This window comes from Gorilla gorilla, chromosome 7 (assembly GCF_029281585.2).
Source record: "Gorilla gorilla gorilla isolate KB3781 chromosome 7, NHGRI_mGorGor1-v2.1_pri, whole genome shotgun sequence".
Taxonomy (NCBI): Eukaryota; Metazoa; Chordata; class Mammalia; order Primates; family Hominidae; genus Gorilla; species Gorilla gorilla.
In genome coordinates, this window is record NC_073231.2 from 110,381,356 (window position 1) to 110,401,620 (window position 20,265).

Here is a 20,265-nt window from a genome sequence, read left to right on the forward strand (position 1 = left end):
ATATAAACAAGGAAAAAAGAATTAAAAATAAAATGAACAAAGACTCCAAGAAATCTGGGATTATGTTAAATGACCAAACCTAAGGATAATTGGTGTTCCTGAGGAAGAATAGAAATCTGAAAGTTTGGAAAACATATCTGAGGGAATAATCAAGGAAAACTTCCCTGACTTTGCTAGAGATCTAGACGTTGAAATACAAAGCTCAAAGAACACTCAGGTGATTCATTGTAAAAAGATCATCACCTAGGCACACAGTCATCAGGTTATCTAAAGTCAAGATGAAGGAAAGAATTCTAAGGGCTGTGAGGCAAAAGCATCAGGTAACCTATAAAGTAAAACCTATCAGATTAACAGCAGATTTCTCAGCAGAAACCTTACAAGCTAGAAGGGATTGGGGTCCTATCTTTAGCCTCCTTAAACAAAACAACTATCAGCCAAGAATTCTGTATCCAGCAAAACTAAGCTTCATAAATCAAAGATACAGCCCTTTTTAGAAAAACAAATGCTGAGAGAATTTGCCACTACCAAGTGAACACTACAAGAACTGTTAAAAGGAGCTCTAAATCTTGAAACAAATCCTTGAAATATACCAAAATAAAACCTCCTTAAACCATACATCTCAAAGGACCTATAAAACACAATGAAATATCACAATGAAACACAATGAAATAACACAATGAAAAATAACACAATGAAAACAAACAAGGTATTCGGCAACAAATAGCATGATGAAAAGAATAGTACCTCACATTTCAATACCAACATCGAAGGTAAAATGGCCTAAATCCTCCACTTAGAAGACATAAAATGCCAGAATAGATAAGAATTCGCCAACCACGTATCTGCTGTCTTCAAGAGACTCATCTGACACATAAACACTCACAAAGATATTCCATGCAAATGGAGACCAAAAGTGAGCAAAAATGGCTATTCTTATATCAGACAACACAAACTTGAAAGCAACAACAGTAAAAAAATAAATAAATAAATAAAAACACAAAGAGGGACATTATATAATGATAAAAGGACTAGTCCAAAGGAAAATATCACAATCCTAAATATATATGCACCTAACACTGGAGCTCTCAAATTTATAAAACAATTACTAATAGACCTAAGAAATGAGATAGAGAGCAACACAATATTAGTGGCAGACTTCAATACTCTACTGACAGCACTAGATAGGTCATCAAGACAGAAAGTCGACAAAGAAACAATGGACTTCAACTATACCCTAAAACAAATGGACTTAACAGATATTTACAGAATATTCCACCCAACAACTGTAGAATATACATTCTATTCATCAGCACATGAACAGTCTCCAAGATAGATGAAAGACCACAAACGAGTCTCAATAAATTTAAGAAAATAAAAATTACATCAAGTACTCTTTTAGACTACAGTGGAATAAAATTGGAAATCAACTCCAAAAGGAATCCTCAAACCCATGCAAATGGATGGAAATTAAATAACCTGCTCCTGAATGATAATTGGGTCAACAATGAAATCAAGATGGAAATTTAAAAATTATTTGAATGGCACAATAGTAACACAACCTATCAAAACCTCTGGAATACAGCAAAAGCAGTGCTATGAGGAAAATTCATAACATTAACTGCCTACATCAAAAAGTCTGAAAGAACACAGACAGACAATTTAAGGTCACATCTCAAGGAACTAGAGAAACAAGAACAAACCAAACCCAGCAGAAGAAAAGAAACAAAGATCAGAGCAGAACTAAATGAATTTGAAATAAATAAAAACAATACAAAATATATATAAACAAAAAGCTGGTTCTTTGAAAAGATAAATAAAATTAACAGACCATTAGTGAGATTAAGCAAGAAGAGAGAAGATCCAAATAAGCTTAATTACAAATGAAATGGGAGATATTACAACTGATATCACAGATATACAAAAGATCATTCAAGGCTACTACAAACACCTTTATGCACACAAATGAGAACACCTAGAGAAGATGAATAAATTCCTGAAAAATAGGAGGAAACAGAAACTCTGAACAGATCAATAACAAGCAGCAAGGCTGAAATAATTAAAAAATTGTTCACAAAAAAAAGTCCAAGACCAGATGGATTCACAGCTGAATTCTATCACACATTCAAAGAAGAACTGGTACCAATCCCATTAACACTATTCCAAAGATAGAGAAAGAAGGAATCTTCCCTACATCATTCTATGAAGCCACCAGCATCACCCTAATAACAAAACCAGGGAAGGACATAACAAAGAAAAGTACAGACTAATATCCCTGATGACCACAGATACAAAAACCCCCAACAAAATACCAGCTAACCAAATCCAATAGCATATAAAAAGATAACCCACCATGATCAAGTGGGTTTCATATCAGAAATGCAGAAATAGTTTAACACACACAAGTCAATAAATGTAATACACCACATAAACAAAAATTAAAAACAAAAATCACAATCATCTCAATAGACACAGAAAAAGCATTTGACAAAATACAGCATCCCTTTATAATTAAAACCCACAGTGGAATCAATATAGAAGGTACATACATTAAAGCAATAAAAGCCATCTATGACAAACCCATAGCCAACATCATACTGAACAGGGAAAGTTGAAAGCATTTCCCCTGAGAACAGGAACAAGATTGCCCACTTTGACTACTTCTATTCAAGGATGCCCACTTTTACCACTTCTATTCAACATAGTACTGGAAGTCCTAGCCAGAGCAATCAGACAAGAGACAAAGGGCATCCAAATTGGTAAAAAGGAAGTCAAACTGTCGCTGTTTGCCAATGATATAATCCCATACCCAGAAAACCCTAAAAATTCATCCCGAAAGCTCCTAGAACTGATAAATGAATTCAGGAAAGTTTCAGGATACAAATTTAATCTACACAAATCAGTAGCACCACTATACACCAACAGTAACCAGGCTGATAATTAAATCAAGGACCCAACCATTTTGCAATAGCTGAAAAAAAAAAAAAATTAGGAATATACCTAACCAAGGAGGTGAAAGACCTCTACAAGGTACAAAACACTGCTAAAGAAATCACAGACCACACAAACAAAAGGAAACACATCCCATGCTCATGGATAGGTATAATCAATATTGTGAAAATGAGCATACTGCCAAAAGCAGTCTACAAATTCAAAGCAATTCCCATCAAAATACCACCATCATTTTTCACAGAACTAGAAAAAATAATCCTAAAATTCATATGAAATGAAAAAAGAGCTCACATAGCCAAAGCAAGACTAAGCAAAAAGAACAAATCTAGAGGCATCACATGACCTGACTTCAAACTATACTGTAAGGCTACAGTCACCAAAACAGCATGGTACTGATATAAAAGTAGGCATGTAGGCCTAGCGCAGTGGTTCACTCCTGTAATCCCACCACTCTGGGAGGCCAAAGTGGGAGGATCACTTGAGGTCAGAAGTTCAAGACCAGCCTGGCCAACATGGTGAAACCCTGTCTCTACTAAATATACAAAAATTAGCCAGGCGTGGTGGTGCATACCTGTAGTCCCAGCTACTCAGGAGGCTGAGGCAGAAGAATTGTTTGAACCCCAGAGGCGGAGGCTGCAGTAAATTGAGATCACACCACTGCACTCCAGCTTGTGTGACAGAGCAAGACTTCATCAAAAACAAACAAACAAAAAAACAGAAACAAACAAACAAAAAGGCACGTAGACCAATGGAACACAATAGAGAACCCAGAAATAAAAGCCCAACACTTACAGTCAATTGATCTTTGACAAAGCAAACAAAAACATGCATGAAGTGGGGAAAGGACACTCTATTCAACAAATGATGCTGGGATAATTGGGAGGTCACATGTAGAAGAATGAAACTGGATCCTCATCTTTCATTTTATGCAAAAATCAACTCAACATGGATCAAGGACTTAAATCTAAGACCTGAAACCATAAAAATTCTAGAAGATAACATTTGAAAAACCCTTCCAGACACTGGCTTAGGTAAAGACTTCATGGCAAAGAACCCAAAAGCAAATGCCACAAAAACAAAGACAAATAGATGGGACTTAATTAAACTAAAAAGCTTCTGCAAAGCAAAAGAAATAATCAGCAGAGTAAACAGACAACCCACAGAGTGGGACAAAATCTTCCCTAACTATGCATCCAACAAAGGACTAATATCTAGAATCTACAAGGAACTCAGACCAGTAAGAAAAAAAAAACAAATAATCCTATTGAAAAGTCTGCTAAGGACATGAATAAACAATTCTTTAAAGAAGATATACAAATGGCCAATAAACATGAAAAAAATGCTCAACATCACTAATGATCAGGGAAATGCAAATCAAAACCACAATGCAGTACCACCTTACTCCTGCAAGAGTGGCCATAATCAAGAAATCATAAAATAACAGATATTGGCATGGAATGTGGTGAACAGGGAACACTTTTACATTGCCAGTGGGAATGTAAACTAGTACAAGCACTGTGGAAAACTGTGTGGAGATTCCTTAAAGAACTACAAGTAGATCTACCATTTGATACAGCAATCCCACTACTAGGTATCTACCCAGAGGAAAGAAGTCATATGAAAAAGATACTTGCACATGCATATTTATAGCAGTACAATTCACAATTGCAAAAATGAGGAACCAGTGCAAAGTCCCATCAATCAACAAGTGGATAAAGAAAATGTGGTATACATATACCATGGAATACTACTCAGCCATAAAAAGAACAAAATAATGGCATTTGCAGCAACCTGGATGGAACTGGAGACCATTATTCTATGTGAAATAACTCAGGAATGGAGAAATCAAACATTTTATGTTCTCATTCATAAATGGGAGCTAAGCTATGAGGGCTCAAAGGCATAAGAATGATATAATGGACTTTGGGGACTCGGGGAAAAGGGTGAGGAGGGGTGAGCGATAAAAGACTACACATTGGGTAATTTGGCACAGCATACACTGCTTGGGACGGGTGCACCAAAATCCCAGAAATCACCACTAAACAACTTATTCATGTAACCAAACACCACCTGTTCCCCAAAAGCCTATTGAAATAAAAACTTTTTTAATTAAAAAAAAAAAATAGAGAGAAAGGACCTCTTAACAATATTGTACATGCCTATCCAAAAAAAAAGGATCTCTCTCCATTTAGTATCCTCTTTATGTTAGAGGAATTTTCTTCAAGTAAGTTCTGCATAATTCTTGTTAATCATACCATTTGATATTCAAAAAAAGTTTTTTAAGTTATCCATTGTAAATATATCTAGCTATACTATACAGGTATATTTCCCCAAATGAAAAAAAAGAAAAAATATTTAATTAGCATGTATCTGTTGCTATACTATGTACTTTCCCAAATTTTAATTTACTTAGTTATTAGAACAAATATTTGAGGTAGATATTGTCTCCAGTTTACCAATGAAGAAACTAAACTTCAGATATAGTAAATAACTTGCTCAAGGACACGACTAAGACATACAACTAATATCGAAACTTAGGTCTGTCTTATTATAAAGATCATGCATCAATTCCCTCACTATACCTTCCAAAATATTTATGGGTCTCATTTGGGTTAATAATTTCATTATTTACAGAACAAACGTATCCTTTAATTTTGAAACAATTCCAGGAGTAACTGATATTCCCCCTTTAAAGGCCCAGGATGTTGAGACTAAAAAATTAACCTGTCAGGACTAAATCTCACAGTTACTGAAGAACAGAATCAAGTATCAAATATGAGGCTCTTCTACCACCAAGACCAGAAGATACAGATCCAGTCTTGATGGATGTCCCTCTGTCAATCGTGCTTAGATATAGCGGAAACAGGAGTAAGCACACAACGGTGTGCTTACATTGACAAAGAAACCAAGGAATTAGGGCATTTAAAAGAGAGGTTGGTAGCTGTTGTGCACAGCAACCTAGGAGGCAACACTAAAACCTACTATAGATAGTAATGATGGCATGATGATACAGTATAAAGTATATGAGCCTTGACATCAAAGAATCTTGAGATCAATTTGTCTTTGCTGTATTTTTCTTTTTGTGAAGTATGTTGAAGCAAATGCCACATATCATTTTACCTCCATATACTTCAACATACATATCTCTCAAAATACGTTATCCACCTATCTATAATGCTACTACTTAAAATTCATAATAAATCTTGATGACATTTAATATAGCCAGGCAATAATCAGATTTTCCTGGTTGTCTCCTGTTTTTTCAGTTTGCTTATTTGAAGCAGGATCAAAACAGTCTTGAGATTTCATTTGGTTGTTGTGCTTAAGTCTCTCTTAGCCTAGAGTGATACTCCCTCATTTTCCACACCACTGACTAGTTAAGGAAGCCAGATCAGCTGTCCTGTAGAAGGCCCATATTTTGTGGTGTTGCTTCTTTCTGATGTCACTTAACTTTGGTTCATCTAGCTCAAGGATCAGGAAGCCTTTTCTGTGAAAGGACAAGCTAGTAAATATTTTAGGCTCTGTGGGCCATACGGTTTCTGTTGCAACTACTCAACTCTGTCACTGCAGCACAAAAGCAGCTACAGACAATATGTAAATGATTCAGAGTGGCTGTGTTTAAAAAACAAAACAAAACAACGTTATTTGAAAACAGTCATTAGGTAGAATTTGACTGAAAGGCCGTGTTTTGCCAAACCCTGCTACAGAAGCTTGATCTTAATTTGACACAGGCTCAACATTTTTGGCTGGAAAACTTCAGAGCTTACGCTGTATGTTTCATACGTATGACAGAAGAAGACATACACTATCTCCTTACCCTTCTTTTCATAAGACTGAGATTAAGCAATAGGTCCAGGTAGGGCAGACTGATTCCTCCATTGAGAAGTTCTCACATGACCATATGTCTAATGCTTTCATCCACTGATGATCACAGCCTGAATAAATTATTTCATTAGGGTTGGCAAAATGATATTCTAATCCTGTCATTACTTCCACATTCATTAACAAAAATTCTGCAAAGAAGTTTCCCTCTTTCTTCATAATTGCTTGTTATCAGAGTATGAAGTTAGTGCCTATTTGTTTTTACTGTATCCAGTAATTCACTGTTGTTGTAGTGGTGTGTATTTGTGTTCCTTATTACACATCTATTGTTATAAACCAAAGAGTTTTTATAAATTCAGTGCATTTCAACCAACTGCCTTCGTTATATTCTTTCATCATGTTCAAGTTCTCTCATCTTTTGGTCACTGGGAGTCCCCTTTTTATTGGCCATTGTGTCCTTTTGGCTGGAACTACTAGTCTTTGGTAGCTTCCTTGCTTTCTGATACAACAGAACATCCCTGGTTTCTCTTGTATTTTCTGCCCTAGAATGGAAATCAGTCATTCATCCAATGACGCTTGGATCCTTTCAGTGAGGAATGGTATTTAGAGACCATAATTTAGAGGTTCTAGTTGTGCTCACTGCTATTGTGCAATTATCACAACATTTTACTGCAGAGGTCATAAGAGGGTATATAATCTCAAATTCTACAAGCAGAAGCGTAAAGTAGTATAATCTTTCTGGAAAACAAATCCTGGCTCTAACTGTGTGACTTTAAGAAAATTATTTTAATTCCACTGTGGCTCAATTTCCTGTAAAACAGAGTTAAAATAGGGTCCATCTTATATTTTTGATGTAAAGATTAAATGAGTTCATATATATGTAAAGCATTTAGAGCAATGACTGCACATGGTAAGCATTCAATACAAATTAGGTATTATTTTTAATGACAGCCTGGTAAACACTCCAACCTTTGACCTAGTAATTCTACTTTTATAAACCATAATAAACATTCAAACAAAGATAAAAGCATGTTAATTACAGCATTATGTGACCAAAACTGCAAACAATTTAATGTTCAAAATTAGGAAATAGTTTACGAAAAAAGTGATAAGGAAAAGAAGGCCATGATATGTCAAATAATACCAACAAACCCATCAGCAAAGATGAACAATTCTACTTATCAAGTATGAATGCTCATTTCATTAAACACTAATCACATTTTATTTTTATGTCTTTATTGACTATTTGATAAAACAGTTTCATTTTTATATATTTACTAAATTAACACGTGGTATTTGTATTTCTCTGACTGCTTTTGAAGTTAATCTTTGTTCTAATTTTATTAGCCATCCAATTACTGTTTCTATAAATTGTCTTTTGTCCATCTACTGGAGATGGGAGAAAATTAACATTTAATGTAGAAAGTATTTGCCTAAGTTATTTAATAACCTTATTTCAAACCTTGAGGGTAGGTAGTGTAAAATCCAATAATCTAGCTTCTTGCCATTTAGAAATCTCAATTCATAGCAAACCAAAAGGAATTCAGAAAGAATTAATGATCTGGCATGTCTGGCTCATCTATCAGCACCACAAGCAGATGAGTTCTAGTAATAAATTTTAAAAGGTAAATGTAAAAGGAATTAATCAGCTTGCTTTTGAGCTGCATTTTGTTTACGGAGATCTCCAAGTACAACTATAAAAGAACAATATAGTGTAATGGTTAAGAGCGCAGATTTTAGGTTATGCTATCTTGGTTCAAATCCTAGATCTTCCATTTACTAATTATGTGACCTTGGCTAAGATACTTAACCTTTTTGTTCCTCAGTTTCCTTATTTGTAAAATGGAAATAGTATCGAAGCTGATGTATGTATATGTATTTATTTACACAGATTCATTTGCTTAACAAATAAGCAAATTAATGTACTTTCCCAAATTTTAATTTACTTAGTTATTAGAACAAATATTTGAGGTACGTATTGTCTCCAGTTTACAAATGAAGAAACTAAACTTCAGATATAGTAAATAACTTGCTCAAGGACACAACTAAGACATACAACTAATATCCAAACTTAGGTCTGTCTTACTATATTATATATTTGTTAATAATGATATGTCATTATATATCATTATTAACAAATGATAAGCAAATGAATCTGTGTAAATAAATACATATACATACATACATTCACAGAGTCTGAATATTTGTATCCCTCCCCAAATTCATATGGTTGAAATCCTAACTCCTAAGGTTATAGTATTAGGAAGTGGAGTCTTTGTACCTCATGAGGTGATTAGGTCATGAGGGCTCTGCCCTCAAGAATGAGATTAGTGTCCTTATAAAAGGGACCCCAGAGAACTAGCTAGCCTCTTTTGCCATGTGAGGACACAGCAAAAAGACATTGTCTATGAATCAGAAAGTGAGCCCTTACCAGACACCAAATCTGCCAGTGCCTCGATGCTGGACTTCCCAGCCGCCAGAACTGTGAGAAATTCCTATTCTTTATAAGCCACTCAGTCTATGGCATTTTGTTACAGTGCTCCAAATGGACTAAGACACATATATACAAACACATATACATAAACAAAAACACAATGATTAGAATGCTGCCTGGCTCATAGTAACTACTATGTAACTGTTTGCTATTGTTACAAGAATGAGTGTATACATCAGTCCCTGCTTGCCTCCTGCTACTTCATATAGCATAGCTTGCTATTCAAATACTATACTATATTGTAACTACTTCAAAATATTTCTACTTTACAATTTTGGTGATCAAGTCATGATTTTTTTTTTAAAAGTGCTGTAGATGATACTCCAGATATGTAAAAGGTAACACAACAGGAAAAGAATATATATCACATACATCACAGAGGTTTCTAACCTCCCACAGCAATGCTTCTCAAACTTGAATATCAAATAAATCACAAGGGATCTGTTAAAATGAAGATTCCAATTTGGTATCTGGCACAGGCCCTGAGATTCAGCATTTCTAACCAGCTACCAGACAGGACCAATGTAGCTGTTTCTACAAGAGCACTTTGAAAAGCAAGGATCTAGAGGTCATAAATGAGCTTTTAGACATTTTAGAATCGCGCATTATGTACAAAATTTTCTGTGAATGTGCACAGGGGCATTACTTTCTGAGGAAAAGACCTACAATTCTTATATTCTCAGGTGTAGGGATGAGAGTAGGGGACAGGGCAGGGAGGGAGTAATCAGGGGAGATAAGAAAGACACAAATCAGCACCGCATAGCTAACTAAAAAAACAAAACTATCGTTATGAAAAAAAAAAGAAAATTAGGCTGGGTGCAGTGGCTCACACCTGTAATTCCAGCACTTTGGGAGGCCGAGGCGGGCAGATCACTTGAGGTCAGGAGTTTGAGGCCAGCCTTGCCAACACGGTGAAACCCTATTTCTACCAAAAAAATCCAAAAATCAGCTGGGCGTGGTGGCACACGCCTGTAGTCCCAGCTACTAGGGAGGCTGAGGCAGAAGAATCACTTGAACCTGGGAAGTGGAGGTTGCAGTGAGCCTAGATCGCACCACTGCACTCCAGCCTGGGTAACAGAGTGAGACTCTTGTCAAAAAAAAAAAAAAAAAAAATTCATAAATAGATGTATTACAGACAAATTATAATTTAGAAGACTAAACTGAAGAATCTTTAAATTATAGAATAAAAAGATAAGGATATAAAAACCTAAGAGAAAAAAAAAAGCTAGGTACTTCTATTAAGTGTAATATAATGTTCACTTAATAGTTCTAAATGGATGAAACTTGCAGGATAAAATGGATTTAAAACACATATACAGGTGTAGACATATATATGTGCACACATATCCATAATAAATACATATGTGTGCATATATCCACACAACTAGACATATACACATAATAAGTATTTTAGAATAATATCGATATGCTAAGATAAAATGGTCCGCCAAATAGCAAACGGTAATAATGACTGTGAAAACTGTAAACTCACAGACACATACTTGTGAAAACTGTAAACTCCAAATAGAAATAGGAAATTACAAGCTTCTAAGAGGACAAGTCTTTGGTATAAGAACCAAAATGGTTAACGTAAAAGTTACAAAAGGATAAAATAACATACACAGAATTCTGAAAGAAAATATTGAAGCCTGGAATTCCATATCCAGCCAAACCATTACTCAAATGTGAGGGCAAAATAAAAAAAAAACAGTTTTAGCTGTGTACCCATAAAAATATATACAACCCAGGCCGGGTACGGTGGCTCACGCCTGTAATCCCAGCACTTTGGGAGGCCAAGGCAGGTGGATCAACGAGGTCAGGAGATCAAGACCATCCTGGCTAACATGGTGAAACTCCGTCTCTACTAAAAATACAAAAAAATTAGCCAGGTGTGGTGGTGGGCGCCTGTAGTCCCAACTACTCGGGAGGCTGAGGCAGGAGAATGGCATGAACTCGGTAGGCAGAGCTTGCAGTGAGCCGAGATCGCACCACTGCACTCCAGCCTGGGCAACAGAGCAAGACTCCATCTCAAAAAAAAAAAAAAATACACACACACACACCCCATACATGTTTCTTGGTTGTGGGAGAAGAATGGAAAGACAGAGGGGGAGAAAGGCTGGGGCAGGGAGAGAGAGGGAGAGGAGGAGATGGGGGGAGAGGGAGAGGACACAGCAAAATAAAATTCAGCCTGATTAAAGACTTCAAAAAAAATGGCAGGTCATTGGCTTGTTGGCACTGTCATAGTGGGTGTGCTGAAGACCACTGGCCTTGTGGGATTGGCTATATGCAAGAGTCCATAAGAGAGGCTGAGAATATTGTACACAAAGATTCTTGATGTTCTTGAGCAAATCCCTGAAAATGCAGCACATAGAAAGTATACAGAACAGATTACAAATGAGAAGCTGGCTATGGTTAAAGTAGAATCAGATGTTAAAAAATTAGAAGACCAACCTCAAGGTGATCAAGTAGAAGAGGTGATTCCTCAGGTTGAAAATTAACTAAGTCTGGTGAGGAAAATGATGCAGTGAAAACCATGGGAGCCTTAGGGGAAGAGCCTCCTGCCAATCAGTGGAAATGGCCAATATAATTACTAAATGACTTTGGTGGGTTGATAGGAAACTGATTTAATATTCTGTTATATTAACAGTGTGTCCATACTATTGACATTTTATAATCAAGAGAAGTGATATACAAAATATTTAGGAGACTTTTAAAAATTAGTGATTATGGTAATATGGTCTTGTGAATCAACTTGTGATTTGTAAAGTACTCACACAAATTATTTCAAAGATGTTATTTCTTTGAACAGAGAGGTTGTGGGAAGATCTGACAATTAGAAAAATTCCTACAGCTCTTTAATGCAGAGGCCATAATCAAAAAGTAGAGTTTCCTTAGTAGTATCTTCAATACGTTATTTAATTTTTTATTGTCCCAAAGAAGAAAAGGCCCTTAATTATTATTGTTTAAACAAAGTTATAGATCACTATTTGACGTAAATAATAAGAGTGAATATTTTCAAATATAAAATAGCACAAGTGGCTGGAGATAAAATGTGAAATTATGGGCAACCTCCTTGGCTGTGATCTTATGTATGTAAAGCAAAATTTAAATATATAATTATAAACTGATTACAAAATCAATAATAAATGTCATTTTATTAAAAAAAAACAAAAATGACAGGACAAAAAAAGCAGTAAGAGAGCAGGAAAATTAAAGGTGATTACAAATAAAAACAAGGATATCCACTCTTGCCACTTCCATTCAACACCGTACCAGAGGTTTTGGCCAGGACAATTAGGTAAGGAAAAAAAGCCATTTAGATTGGAAGGTGTATTAGTCTGTTTTCATGCTGCTGATAAAGACACACCCGAGACTGGGAAGAAAAAGAGGTTTAATTGGATTTAGTTCCACATGGCTGCGGAGACCTCAGAATCACGGCGGGAGGCAAAAGGCACTTCTTACATGGCAGCAGCAAGAAAAAATGAGGACGAACCAAAAGTGTAAACCCCTCATAAGCACATCAGATCTCAGGAGACTTACTCACTATCACGAGAATAGCACAGGAAAGACTGGCCCCCATGATTTAATTACCTCCCCCGGGTCCCTCCCATAACATGGGGGAATTCTGGGAGATACAATTCAAGTGGAGATTTGGTGGGGATGCAGCCAAACCAAATCAGAAAGGAAGAAGTAAAACCATCTCTATTTGCATATGATAAAATTTTGTATATGAAAAATCCTAAGGTATTCACAGAAACAAAAACTTATTAGAGCTAGTAAGTTCAACAAGTCATAGGATACAAGAAAAAGTATATTCATATGCACCGACAATGATAATCTGAAAACTAAGAAAACAATTCCACTTACAAATAGCATGAAAAGGAATAAAATAGTTTCAGAACAAAACATTATTGAAAAAGATTAAAATCTACATGAATGAAAAGACATATCCCATGTTTATCAATCAGAAGGACTAAGATTGGTAAGACAATTCTTGACAAATATGCTCTACAGATTCCAAGCAATCCCTATCAAAATCCTAGCTACCTTCCCCTGCGCCTAGAAATTGATAAACTAATCCTAAAATTCATATGAAAATTCAAGAAATCCAGAATAGCAAAAACAATCTTGAAAAATGAAAACAAATTGGAATACTCACACTTTCTGATTTCAAAACTTACTACAAAGCGACACTAATGAAGACAGTGTGGTACTAGCATAGGGATAGACAACATAGGTCATAAAATACAGATCTGAGAGGTAAACTCTCATTAATTTCAGCCAGTTGATTTTCAACAAGGGTGCCAGGAGGATTAAATGGGAGAAAGACTGGTTTTTTCAACAAATAATGCTGGAACAAAGGAAACCATGTGCAAAAGAATGAATTTGACCCCTACCTCACATCATATGCAAAAAACAAGTCAAAATGGATCAGAAACCTATATATAACAGCAAAATTATAAAACTCTTAGGGGAATTAAAAAACCACACCAGAGTAAACCCCTATGACCTTGGGTTAGCAAATGGATTCTTAGATATAATATCAAAGGCACAAGTAACAAAAACTAGGTAAACTGGACTGTCTCAAAATTGAAAACACTTGTGCCTCAAAGAACACCATTAAGAAAGTAAAAGAACAAACTACAAAACAGGATAAAATATTTGAAAATCATATATCAGATAACGGGGTTAACAACCACAATTTTTAAAGAACTCTTACAACTCAACCAATTGAGTATCTGTCAACAAAGACAGATACTCTAACCAATTAAGAAATGGGCAAAAGATTTGAATAGACATTTCTTCAGAGTATAAACACAAAAGGCCAATAAACATATGAGAAGAACCTCAACATCAGTACCCATTAGGGAGCTGAAAATCAAAACCACCATGACATACAACTTCACACCAATTAAAACAGCTGTAATGAAAAAGACAAACAATAAAGTGGTGGCAAGGATGTGGAGACTGGAACCCTCACATACTGCTAGTGGGAATGTAAAATAGTGCTGTCCTTTGGAAAAGAGTTTGGAGTTCCTCAAAAAGGTAAACACAGAATTACTATATGAGTCAGTAATTCCACTCCTCTGTATATACCCAAGAGAACTGAAACTATGTGTCCACACAAAAACTTTCACACAAATATTCATAGCATTATTCATAATAGTCCCAAAGTGCAAATTACTCAAATGTCTGTCAACTAATGAACAGATACACAAAGTGGAATATCCATACAATGGAATTTTTGGGAATAAAGTACTGAGCCATGTTACAGTCATGCTATGACATGAATAAGCCATGAAAACATTATGCTAGATGAAAGAAGCCAGACACAAAAGACCAAATATTGTATGATTTCATTTATATGAATGCCCAGAATAGGCAAATCCATAGTGACAGAAGTTGATTTGTAGTTTCTAGGGGCTAGAGAGTAGGAAGAATGGGTAGTGATTGTTAATAGGTACAGAGTTTCCTTTTGGGCCAATGCAAATATTTTGGAATTAGATAGTGGTGACAGTTGTGTAACTTTGTGAATATGCTAAACACTGAATTGTATACTTTTAAAAGCTGAAGTTCATCATTTAAAATTGTTATTTTTAAAAAAGCATAATACACTACAACCAAGTGGTTTATCCTCAGAATGAAAGGCTAGTTATATATTTGAAAAAAGTCAATCAATGTAATCCATTATACTAACAGTCAAAAAAGAAAAATCACATAATGACATGAGTAGATACAGAAAAGGGATTTTTCAAAATACAACATAATAATGTTCATAATAAAGATTCATAATAAAACTCTTAGCAAACTAGGAATACAAAAGAACATCCTCAACTTGGTAAAAAGGCATCTACAAAAATCTTACAGCTAACATACTTAATGGTGGAATTGAAATACTTTCCGCCCATGATAGAAAACAGGCAAGCACTCTCACCACTCCTACTCAGTGTACTAAAAGTCTTAGCCAATGCAATAAGGCAAGAAAATAAATAAATTAAAAAAAGGTGTATAGTTGGGAAAGGCAAAAATAATACTGTCCATATTCACAGATGACATAATTATGCAGAAAATTTGAGAGAAATCTACACAAATACTCCTAGAACTAATAAGTGAGTTTAGACACAGGGTCAACACAAAAATCAATCACATTTCATATACATGCAAAAAACAATTAAAAATCAACATTTAAAAGCAATATTATTTCCTATAGCTCCCCCCAAATGAAATATGTATAATCTAACAAAACATACAAAGTATCTGTGTGTTGAGAACTATGAAACACTAATGAAAGAAAGCAAAGACCTAAATTAACAGAACAACTCTGCATTCATGGATTAGAAAACTCAACATAGTAAAGATATCAATTCTTCCTAAAGTAATCTATAAATTTAACATAGTATCAATCAAAATCCCTGCAGGACATTTTGTAGATAAAAGCAAGCTGATTCTAAAATGTATATGGAAGAGAAAAGGAATTAGAATAGCTAATTTTTACAAAGAATAAAACTGAAAGGATTGTATATGCTACCCAATTTTAAGATTTAGGATAAAGCTACAGTAATTAAGAAAGTGTGATAATGACAAAATGATAGACACAGAACAATGGAACAGAATATAATCCAGAAATAGACTCATGCAAATATAGCCACTTGATCTTTGATAAACGTGCAAAGGCAGCTCAATGGGAAAGAATAATCTTTTCAACAAGTAGTGTTGGAACAATTGGTGGTTATCCATATGCAAAAACTGAACCTCTTTTTTAAACCTCATACCTTTTAAAAAGATAAATTATAATGAATTTTAGACCTAAATGTGTAACATAACTCTAAAACTTTCAGAAAAAAAGCAGAAGAAAACCTTTCTGATCTGGGATTAGGTAAAGAGCTTTTAGAAATGACACAAAAAACAACTCATTAAAAAACTGACAAGTTGAACTTCATCAAATTTTAAAACTTTTCCTTTGCCAATGGCACTGTCTACAGGAAAAAAAGACAAGCTACAGATTCAGAGGGGGAAAAATATATAAGAACTCCCAAAACTCAACAGCAAAAAACCACCAACCCAATTAAAAATGAGTAATGAACTCAAGCATTTCACACAAGATGGCAAAGAAGTATATGAGAAGATGTTCAATATCATTAGCCATTAAAAAATACAAATGCAAACCAGACGAGCTACCACCATATCCCTTCTAGAATGACAAAAATAAAAATATTAACAATACCAAGTACTGACAAAGATGCAGAGCAATTGAAACACTCCCACACTGCTAGTCAGAATGCAAACTGATATAGTCAGTCTGGAAAACGGTTTGGTAGTTTCTGAAAAAGTTAAGCATGTATGTGTAACTTAGGACCCAGCAATTTTTCTCCTAAGTATTTATCCTAAAGCAGGAGTCCCTAACCCCCAGGCTGCAGACCAGTAATGGGCCGTGGCCTATTCGGAAGTGGGCAGCACAGCAGGAAGTGAGTGGTGGGTGAGCAAGCACTACCACCTGATAAGGTCTGCCTATGTCCCCACCCAAAATCTCATCTTGAATTATAATCTCCATAATCTTTATAATCCCCACGTGTTAAGGGAGAGATCAGGTGGAGGTAACTGAATCATGGGGGTGGTTTCCTCCATGATGTTCTTGTAATTGTGAGTGAGTTCTCATGAGATCTGATGATTTATAATTGTTTGGTAGTTCCTCCTGTGTTCATTCTCCTTCCTGTCACCTTGTGAAGAAGGTGCCTTACTTCCCTTTCACCTTCCACCATAAGTTTCCTGAGGCCTCCCCAGCCATGCTGAACTGTGAGTCAACTAAATCTCTTTCCTTTATAAATGACCCGGTCTCAGGCAGTTCTTTACAGCAGTGTGAAAACAGACTAATGCACCACCTGAGGTCCACCTTCTGGTGGCAGACTGCAAACCCTATTGTGAACTGCACATGCAAGGGATCTAGGTTGGGAGCTCCTTATGAGAATCTAATGCCTGATGATCTGAGGTGGAACAGTTTCATTCCAAAACCATCCTCCCTTCCCACCAGGTCTGCAGAAAAATTGTCTTCCACAAAACTGGTCCCTGGTGTCAGAAAGGTTGGGGACCACTGCCCTAGAGAAATAAAAACTTACGTCCACACAGAAACCTGTACTGGATATTTGTAGAAGTTTTATTTATAATAGCCAAAAACTGAAAACAATGGAAATGTCCTTCAATAGGTGAACTGATAAACTGTGGTATATCCATACAATGGCAAGGAATAAAACTAGTGATTGATGCAACAATGTGCATGAATCTCCAAGATATTATGCTGAGTAAAAGCAGTCAGTCTCAAATGGTTATGTGTTGGACAATTCCATTTATATGACATTCTTAAAAAGATAAAACTATGGTTAGGAACATCTCAGTGGCTATCACAGATTATGGGTGAGGACATGGTTATGACCATAAAGGAAGAGCAGGCAAGAGTTTTCTGGGGTGATGAACTGTTCTACATCCTGATTTTAGCGGCAGCTACATGAATGTGTACGTGTGTTAACAGTCACATAACTGCACCAGAAAAAAAGAGAGTCAGTTTTACTGTATAATGTCTAAAACAAAATTTAAAAATAAACAACCGCTAAAAAATCAACAAAATAAAGAAATAGTGAAAGAAAATTAATAAAACAGAAAACAAGGAAAGCAGTACAGCATGAAACCAAGAGCTGGTTCTTTGAGAAGAACATCTAAAATAAAGAAACCTTTGATAAGTCTGTTCAAGAAAAGAATGACAGACAAAAGAGACAGATGGGTATTAGGAATGACTATGGTGATATAATCACAGATGTAGAAAATATTTTTAAAATAATAGTATTTATAAATTTAAAGCAAATATGGAAATACAGGTAAAATAATGTTCTAGAACATATAACTTAATATAAATTAGCAAAACTGACTCAAGGATGAAGGAATTGAAAATTAGAGTTATTTCCCCAAAGGCATCATGGACATATGCTTTTAGAGTAGAGTTCAAATAAACCTTTAAAAAACATAATTTCTATTTATCATAGCTAGCCCCCTACTTAGATCAGGGAATAAAAGAATAAATAAAATAATAAAATAAAGACCAGAGATAAATCATGTATTCTAATTCTCTCTAACCCACCCACACACAGCAATCAAATCAAACACTCAGATTCTTATTCTTACGTGGTAGAAAAAATAATGTTAAGTTGAATCGTATACAAATGTAATTTATGCAATTTCTTAATACTCGTTTGTATTTTTCATATGGCTCCTAGCCCCTGTGCAGTGATCCACTCCAGCAGCACCGATAGTAGTAGGTTCTCCTTAATCTCCCATCCTTTGTACCTGGGCAAATACTTTTATATACAAGTAATCATGTTAGTACACTACTAGGTCATAGTTTAGATAGCACTGGAGCCATATTTTGGTTAACTTTATGTCTGCTACTTTTTGAGCAAATTAGTTTGGTCTTAAAGTGTCATCCACACAAACCGGATGTACCCTACTGACAGAATACAGGAGTCCTCTCCCTTGACTTGAGCTCAGTCCTCATTTAGCATCTCCATTTTACCTCCCACACAGCTCCTGCCTTCAGATGTGAGTTCCACTTCTAATGGAACTGATCTATCTCCACTGAGGTCTCTTACTGGCTTACTTAGTCCTATAGCCGATGTGTAAGAAGGGATCTACTTCTTACAGGCTCATCTGTATTATCTTGGTTAGTGACATAAAGTTTAAACGTACTAGGAATGAAAACATTTCTCCCCTCGGCATTTATTAGTACAAAATTTTTAATTTTTGCTTTCCTGTTATGGTACCTATATAGTTCATAAACAATCACTTACTTCTCTTTTTCTAATCTTAAAAGGCAAAATAATAATAACTGGAACACTAGTATCTTTTATACTACTTCTAAACACTGAACTCAACAAAAAAAAGATCGTAAGTGCATCTAAAAGAATGGATTAACAGATATGAAAATCAAGCAGAAGAAGAGGGAGGTTAGGTTACAGGAAGGAAAAAAAGAGGTAGAGGGCAGAAGAAAGCTAAGACTGACTATGGACTGATGTCATAAATATAAATGCAAAGTATAAAAATTATCAGTAAATGCATTCTAGCAGATTAAAATATATCATTAGCAAGTTGGTATGGCCTATGAATGAATGCAAAAATGATTCAACATTAGGAATCACATAAATGTAATTTACTCCATTTATAGATAAATGAATTCATTTATTCAACAAGTATTGTCTGGCATTATACTAAATATGTTTTACATATAACTCTGACCCTATGGTAATTGCAAAAACGTAAGACAATGCCACTATTCTCAAAAAATTTTTGTTTCTGTTGGAAAATATAGTTGTCATCTTACATATTTTTATTTAACATGTTATTTACGGTAATATGTAATAGGTTTCTTATTGTCATTTTAAATGAATTAATGTTTTAATAATTACTCAATTTTAATTCCTAATATTCTTAAAAACATATATAGCTCCTATACATAAACCATTCTTTGGATTCCTCAATAACTGTGGAGTCCTGCGACCTGAAAGTTTGGAAACTGCTGCTAACCAGAATTATCTTATGCTAATATACCATAATTTATTCATCTATTCTATTGCTGATGGACATAGGGTTGTTTCTAGTCTGGGATTATAACCAATAAGGATGCTATGAATATTCTTGTACATGCCTTTTGGCACACATTATATACCTGTTGAGTTCATATCTAGGGGCAGAATTCCTGGGCCACAGGACATGTTTACATACAGCTTTAATAGACACTGTTTTCCAAGTGGCTTTCAGGATTTAAACTGTGGTTAGTTGAATTGAGATGGGCTGTAAGTATAAACATTACACTGGATTTTGAAGACTGAGCATGAAAAACATAATGTAGAGCTTCTCATTAATAATTACTTTCTACTGATCACGTGTTGAAATGATAGTATTTTAGATATATTAGTTTTAAAATATTAACATTAATTTCACCTGTTTCTTTTTTTAAA

At 35.1% G+C, this 20,265-nt stretch overlaps 1 protein-coding gene and 1 pseudogene across 2 annotated transcripts in view; one reads left to right on the forward strand and one right to left on the reverse strand.

Annotated features, from left to right (window-relative positions):
• The window catches only part of LRP12 (LDL receptor related protein 12), a 101,947-nt gene that overhangs the window by 66,024 nt on the left and 15,658 nt on the right, over positions 1-20,265 (reverse strand). The gene's annotated exons all lie outside the window — the stretch shown is intronic.
• LOC101141310 (NADH dehydrogenase [ubiquinone] 1 alpha subcomplex subunit 5-like) lies at positions 11,476-11,852 on the forward strand (annotated as a pseudogene).